Source organism: Rhinopithecus bieti, unplaced genomic scaffold (genome assembly GCF_001698545.2).
Source record: "Rhinopithecus bieti isolate Rb0 unplaced genomic scaffold, ASM169854v2 scaffold_40559, whole genome shotgun sequence".
In the NCBI taxonomy this organism is placed as follows: Eukaryota; Metazoa; Chordata; class Mammalia; order Primates; family Cercopithecidae; genus Rhinopithecus; species Rhinopithecus bieti.
Genome location: NW_016817388.1, coordinates 632,745 through 640,105, shown reverse-complemented (window position 1 = coordinate 640,105; position 7,361 = coordinate 632,745). Strand labels below are relative to the sequence as shown.

Here is a 7,361-nt window from a genome sequence, read left to right as displayed (position 1 = left end):
AAAAAAAAAAAAAAAAAAAAAAAAAAAAAAAAATTTTAGCTGGGCGTAGTGGTGGCACATGCCTGTAGTCCCAGCTACTTGGGAGGCTGGGGCAGGAGAGTGGTGTGAACCCAGGAGGCAGAGCTTGCAGTGAGGGGAGATCACGCCACTGCATTCCAGCCTGGGTGACAGAGCAAGACTCTGTCTCAAAAAAAATTTTTTTTTAAATAGTCTTGATATTTAATTTAAAATAATGCAAGTGAATTTGCATTAGTCTAAAGTGCCCTTGGACTAAGAGTGTAGGATCATAGGACAGGGAATCTAGAATATATTTGATAGTGTAAATCCAGTTCTTTGCTTTACTAACGAGGAAACAGTGATCCACAAAAGCAAAGGGAGTTTTCCAACGTCTTTCAGCTTACAGGCTAGTCTCTTTACTCTTCTATAAGACCTTGCAGTCTGGGAGCAATGCTACCATCATGTTGCAATTTCCCAACATAACCTGTATTATGGCCACAATGGCACAGATTTCACCTTGCATGTTACATAACTTTGGGCCTGCAACATGTTCTGAAATTGGAGAATTTGTGAAGACCTGGAGTAAAGAGAATCAAAAGGGTAATAAGCATAATCTACAGGAAATCGTATCTGACCACTCACAGTATCAACACCAACGCAACAGCAAGTAAAATAAAAATGTGCTGTCATCGTGGATCCTTGGAGCATGGAGGAGGCCCACCTAGTTTCTGAACAAACTAATGGACCCAAAGATTCAGACCACTGAGCAGCCCATTAAAAGTGAAGACAACAGCAGCACCATTTACCCAGCTGCCTTGGCTTACCTTCCTAGCACCCACTTCTTATTATCATATTCATAAGCGTGGCCTCTAATCAGTCTTCTTAAGTAAAGTTAACAAGTATATGTGTGCACTCTCTTGAAATTGTTTTGCTTAGCCTAAGAAGCTGTCATGAGGTTGAGAAGGCTGCCGCTTTAACCAGATTTCATCTCTGTGTGTCACTGCTCATGTCAAAGTAAAAATGCGCTCAGACAGAAGAGTTGTCCTGCTTTCATCAAGAGCGCCAGCCTGCCTGAGCCTCGTTCCACTTGGTTAAGCTTGTTATTTAAATTGTTAAAATTGAGACATCGGCAGTAAATTTCAGAGTAGATATAACAATTATTAGATACAAGCTGGGCTCTTGTACTTGAGAATATCCCATGCCCTCCATCCACCAGCAGAATTGGCCACAAATAATTTACAATGGTTTCTCTAAGAAGTGCACCCTGTAGTACTTGGATGGCATTAAATCACAGTCTGTCCCCAACTGGATCATATTTCTAACTTTAAGATAGATTTGGTTCCAGTCAGCAGAGTGGCGGCACACTCCAGAGGCCACCTTTTAATGCCTGTAACTCTTAAAGAGCTGAGTGAGGATCCTGAAGCTGTCTTCTGTCTACAAGCTTTGTGTTTGGGTAATTTTATACACCAGGCATTGGAGCCACAATCCGGAACAATCGTCTTGTAAGGAAGAGGAGAAGTAAAAGCCAGGAGGCTCTCTGAGTGACCTTGTGCCACTATAAGAGCACTTGACCTTGTGGTTATTGTGTGCTGTGCCCTGTCTGACTGTGCCCAGGCAAAGGTGGGAGGGAAGGGATAAGAATGGATTAAACTTGGAGTCTACGGATAGATCATCAGAGGCCACCTGGTCTGACTTCTCCAGCCTCCTTCTCAGTGAAGGAGACCCAATAAGGACATGATTATTTAGGAGTTGATCCATTCTTTTGACTTTAAGAGCAACAGAAATCCCCAGAGTTGGCTGTTGTTTTTGTTGTTGTGTGATAGGAATGACTCTCAAGCCAAACGTCTCCCGAAATCGGTACTCGTGGAATGGATTGCTTGGACACAAATGTAGTACTTGACATTTAGTGATGCTAAATATCATCAGAGTGATGAAACTTCATCAAAGTGATTTTGGTCCATTATTTAGTGAAGCTAAATTTCATCAGAGTGATTTTGGTCCATTATTTCTATTAATGAAAATATTTTAAAAGTTTGAACCTGACATTTGATGTGTCAGATTGTATATTCTTTAAATTTCTATATATTTGTTCAAATCATAGAGAAAAATAGTAATTCCAGAGCTGGGAGAAAACTTGCACATTGCCAATCCAATCCTCTCTTCTTAAAAATCAATAAACTAAGAACTAGCCAGACCAAATCACTTTCCCAAAGTCATATATCTAGATAGTGGCATTAAACTACAAATGCTACATAAACTACATATGCTCTTCGAGTATATGTTGTCTTGTTATTTGAAAATTCATCTCACTATAAAATTTCTTCATTTTATTCATAAGACTATTCTATAAAATAAAAGGTATATATAAGTAAACATACCTTTCTAAGGTCAGCACCTGGTCTTGGCTTTTCCCGCTGCATTATCCACTCCCAAGGCATCACCTGAGATCTTCTTACCTGTACTGTCTGGTTTATTTTCAGGAATTGGCTTATGTGATTATGGAGGCTGGCAAGTCTAAAATCTGCAATGTGGACCAGCCTGAGACCCAAGAGAGCCGATGGTGCAGTTACAGTGTAAAGGCTGGCAGAGGGTAACTGATTCGAACATTAGTCTCATCCAAAAGCACCCTTTAAGTTGACACACAAAATTAACCATCACAAGGGGTTAATACCCTTTGAAACAAAATTTCCACTATTGAGGTATGGGAATCAGAGGATAAATTTTCCTTCTTGTTCTCCCCTGTTCTCCACCCCACCAGTCGCCTTTGCCCTACCAGATGGGCTGAAATGCAGTAATTCCTATGGCCACTCTGAAGACCACCTGCACAACTGAGCAAGAGGTTGTGCTTACATGTAAGTGGAGCCCAACTTGATATCTCACCTCCCTTTTTTCCCTTTTTCCCTGACTCACTCCTTCTTTCCCTCACTTTTGCATTCCTTGGATGCAATAAAGCTTCAGTACATAAACTTTGGCCTCAGGCTTTATTTTCCTGGGAACCTGGCCTACTATATCTTATTAACTAGCAACCCCCTCCCTTTTTTTTTCTCTTTTGAGACAGGGTCTTGCTCTGTCCCTAGGCTGGAGTGGAGTGGAGTGGCCTGATCATGGCTTACTGTAGCCTCAACCTCTGGGGTTCAAGTGATCCTCCCACCTCAGCCTCCCAAATAGCTAGGATTACAGGTGTACATCAGCATGCCCAGATAATTTTTATTAAATTTTTTTTTTTTTTTTTTTTTTCTTTTGTAGAGATGGGGTCTTGTTTTGTTGCCTAGGCTGGTCTCAAACTCCTGGGATCAAGTGATTCTCCTGTCTCAGCCGCTCAAAGTTCTGGGATTGCAGGTATAAGCCACTGCACACAGCCTGCAGACCCCTTTTCAAACCTGATTAACTGCCAGAAGCCCGTTGTACAAAATACACACCCCCAACATTGCACTCATATAATTTCAAGATCCTCTTACTGCAACCTTTCAGTTGCTTCCCTCTGAACCTTTTAAAAACCAGTTGTATATTATATCTTGAGCTTCAGTGTCAGGTACTATTATTATCACTTGTACATTGAATCTGAACTTTAACTTTGTCAGCTTGACTCACATAACCCAAATCAATCCTCTCTGTCTAGACAAAACAATTTAACTTTGTAACTGACCAATTACATAGCACTTATTTATTGGAAAATTTGTAAGTTCAGGGCATGGTGAGGGGTATGAAGAATAAAAGACATAATTTCTGCTCTCAAAATGCTCACAGTTTACCAAGTATTTTTGCTTTCGGTTCCCTCATCAAATTGAAAATATATTTACCAAATTAGACATTTGAAATAATTTTATAAGGTCTGTTGATCAACATTTTCCAAAATTTGAATGCTCTGTTTGGAGCCATTACAAATCTTGGTAGTGGTGAGGCAGCAGGTGCAAACCAAGCTTGGAGACTGCAGAGGAAGAAAGAGGCAGTAGCCGGAGGCAGTGAGAGACCTCAGCAGGTTTAAGGAAGCTGTCTTCTCTCGGGCTGGATGCTATTTTAAGGAGACTTGAAGGGGGCAGAGCCACACACAATACAAAAATGGCAAGCCATCCATAGACAACATTGGCTCTGAAATATACAGAATAATTGTTTTTTTAGTGGTATACTTATAATCTTAAAACTGTTTAAGCCAATGTTACGATGAAATTACGGTCAGTTTCTGAAGCACAGCAGGACTTACAAGATGGAGGAGAAATCTGATGGCTAAAATTCGGTTGTAGAGTTTTCCAGCATTTTCCTGCTATCTGGCTACCAGAGAGGCACAGATAATCCAAGTTAGTAGTGTAATCGGTAGTTGGTGAGAAGTCTTCTGTTTTAGATACACATCTCAGCCGTTTCGTACTTTTTTTTTTTTTTTTTTTTACCATATTTTTGAGTCTATAAAAAGAAAATGTAGAGCTGGGTGTGGTGGCCCATGGCTGTAATCCCTGCATTCTGGGAGGCCAAGGCAGGAGGATCCTTGAGCTCAGGAGTTCAAAACCAGACTGGGCAGCATGGCAAAACCCCATCTCTACCAAGAATACAAAAAATTAGCTGCATATGGTAGCGTGTGCCTGTAGTCTCAACTACTCAGGAGGCTGAGGTGGGAGGACCGCTTGAGCCTAGGAGGTGGAGGTTGCAGTGAGCCGAGTTTGCGCCACTGAACTCCAGGTTGGGTGACAAAGAGAGACCCTATCTGAAAAAGAAGAGAAAAAAGATGCGGATAGACTCTTTTGAAATAAAGGACTAGATAGAAAACCTTTATGAACAACGTATTCCCTGAATTACAGAGGCACTATCTCAACATATCCCTGAACTGTGAAAAATTATTGTAAGATCTAATATCTTTAAAAACATCCTTTTGTTTTATTTTGCCTTTTGATAATTGGTCTTGACCCTTATTCAGGCAAAACTCCTACTGACTTTCAATTGATTGAGCTGATTTGACTTGAATAAGGTCAGCTACAAATGGTCCCCTTTCTACTCTACATTCTGATCACATGATGCAATGTGTCATAACGCCACAATGATATGTATTGGCAATCTCATACTGGTGATTAATTGCTGGGAAAGTAATTTCCTTATAATTGCACTCGAATGCTTTTGGTGGCCTGACATCATAGGGAGCTTAGGTACACTGGCTCAGTAGGGCCCCAAGAAGCTGATTTAATACTCCTATCCCACCCCACATGAACCCATCTTTGAAAATAATGGGAGCAGTTAACATGTCTTGAATGCTGACACTGCCAGGCGCTGTGTAAAACAGTTTGCATGCACCAGCCTCAGCTCCTGTAATCTTCATGACAGCCCCATGGGGTAGGTACTATGAGGCACGTGTTACTGGCCTAGTTGGAGACCACTGGAGAGGTCACTTATATTGCCCAAGGCCACATAGGTGTTTGGGAGGCAGACACACTGGCTCCAAAGCCCAGCAGAGACCCTGCAACAGCTACCTCATTTTCCTCTCCCACCTGGCCTCCCTCTTCTTCTCCCTCTCCCCCATATCCCAGCCACACAGCCTCTTGCTGATTCGCCAGCCTTCCAAGGGGCTTCCCCTGCTCAGTGCCCTTGCACTTGCTGTTTGTTCTGCCTGGCTCACTCTTCCTGCTCGTTGTCATGTGGCTGGATTCTTTTCATGTGTTAGATGTCAGCTCACATGCCACCGTTCTGAGCAGGCTGTCCCTGATCACTCCCTGGAAAGTAGGCCTCCTCTCCTGGCTGGCTGGGTTAGTGCCACTTACTATGTCCACTCTCCTTCCTTTCTGGCGTTTCTCACAATCTATACCTATTTTGTTTGGAATAGCATTTTGTTTGTCTCCCACTGGAATGTAAGTCCTCAAGGTCAGCTTTGACTTCAGTATCACTCTACCTCAAGCACCTAGGACAGTGACCAATGCTTCACAGGTGCTCCACCACTACTGCTGAATGATCAAGGAGCCAAGCTAGTTGGAGCAAAACTGCTGATGGGGTGCCTGGCAGGTGTGTAGCCTGGGCGGGCTCTCCAGGTGGAAGGGAGCAAAGGTGCTGAAGAGGATAGGTGTGGGCTTCAGAAAGAAGACACCTTTCCAATAGAGCTTGCTGTTTTTGTGCTTGCCTACTGCCTTGTTCTCTGATTTCTCCTCTGGGCTTACTCGAGATGCACCCCATACCTCTCAAGCATTTTCTTGCTCACTGTGGAAATACTTGCCCCTGTGCTAAGAGAGATGTTGAAACCGACTTTCACTGTCTCAGGACTGATGGGGACTGGCGTTTGCTTTGCAGGGTCACTGTGAACACCAGACAGTCCAGGAAATCCAAGAAGGCAGCTAACCAAAGGGACTTCAGCATCTGAAAGACTGGACTGAGGTGGGGGTGTACTTGACAGGGATGGACACTGACCACACACCTCCTTGAAACGTGTCATGGCTCATTACCAGCCGGTTTTCTTGGTGAGAAGTGACTCGATCCTAATGCTTTGCTGTGAGCCCACTGCCTCAGGAGGACTTGTTGGTCCTAACTAAGTATGAAACCAGTTATTAGATAAAATGTCTTTTTACCCCAAGGTCGGCAGGGAGATGGGAAGGGCCACTTGTATTTGCAGGGTCTGCCTGCTCCCGTTCTTGGCAGCACACAGCAGGGCTCCAGCATCACCAAGCATTGCACATTCACTTTCCAAGTTCAAAGCGCATCCTTGCAGCCTTTCAAGGCGCCTGACATCCTTTCAAGTTCGCCGTTACAAAGGCAAATGCAAACAGAGCGCGTTTCGGAGGCGTTGTGTCAGTCAGCCCTCAATCTGTATGTTCTTCCAGACACTGCTTCTCCTGCCTGATTTATTTCATATTAAAAGGGCTGTCAATCTGCATCAAGGGAACAGGTTGAGAAAGAGTGAGTGATGTTTGTCGAGTGGGCTCTTTGTTGTTGTTTGTTATTGTTAAAAATAACGGTCCCCCCATCTTTGTGGCCATATTCCTGACTCACCCCACACAGCTCTCCCCACCCCTGCTTACCTTGTCTGCAGGTATCTACACACCAGGGGTATGAATTCCACATACTAGAAACATTTCCATTCGAAATGTATTTTGTGAGGCTGTGGCAGACCCTTTTTTATTATCCATCAAATATATCTCTTTTTACCATCTGATGGCTTTGGCAACAGGACCATTCTTCTTTCAAATAAAATAAATGTGCCCGCAGCGTGGCAGAATACTCAGCATTGAAGAGGCTTTGCCCTGGCTAATGCGAGCCGCATTCTGCGGGCTTCATTACGACAGGACACTAATGATGCACTCTACGGCTCCCCACGGGATTGCTTTATTGTACCAGCTGCATTATTGTTTTATGTTAGTATATTGATTATTGCCTTCTCTGTCATTTAGGCCAGGTTT

The 7,361-nt window shown here is 43.3% G+C and overlaps 1 long non-coding RNA gene across 3 annotated transcripts in view; it reads left to right on the top strand.

The window, feature by feature from the left end:
- The window catches only part of LOC108517869 (uncharacterized), a 52,386-nt gene extending 45,549 nt beyond the window's left edge, over positions 1-6,837 (top strand). For all 3 annotated transcript variants that reach the window (XR_001882227.1, XR_001882229.1, XR_001882228.1), the window contains exons 3-6: positions 2,478-2,587; positions 2,756-2,849; positions 5,801-5,976; positions 6,259-6,837. This is a non-coding gene — a long non-coding RNA (uncharacterized LOC108517869). The remainder of the gene's footprint in view (positions 1-2,477; positions 2,588-2,755; positions 2,850-5,800; positions 5,977-6,258) is intronic.
- The last annotated feature ends 524 nt before the right edge of the window (positions 6,838-7,361 follow it).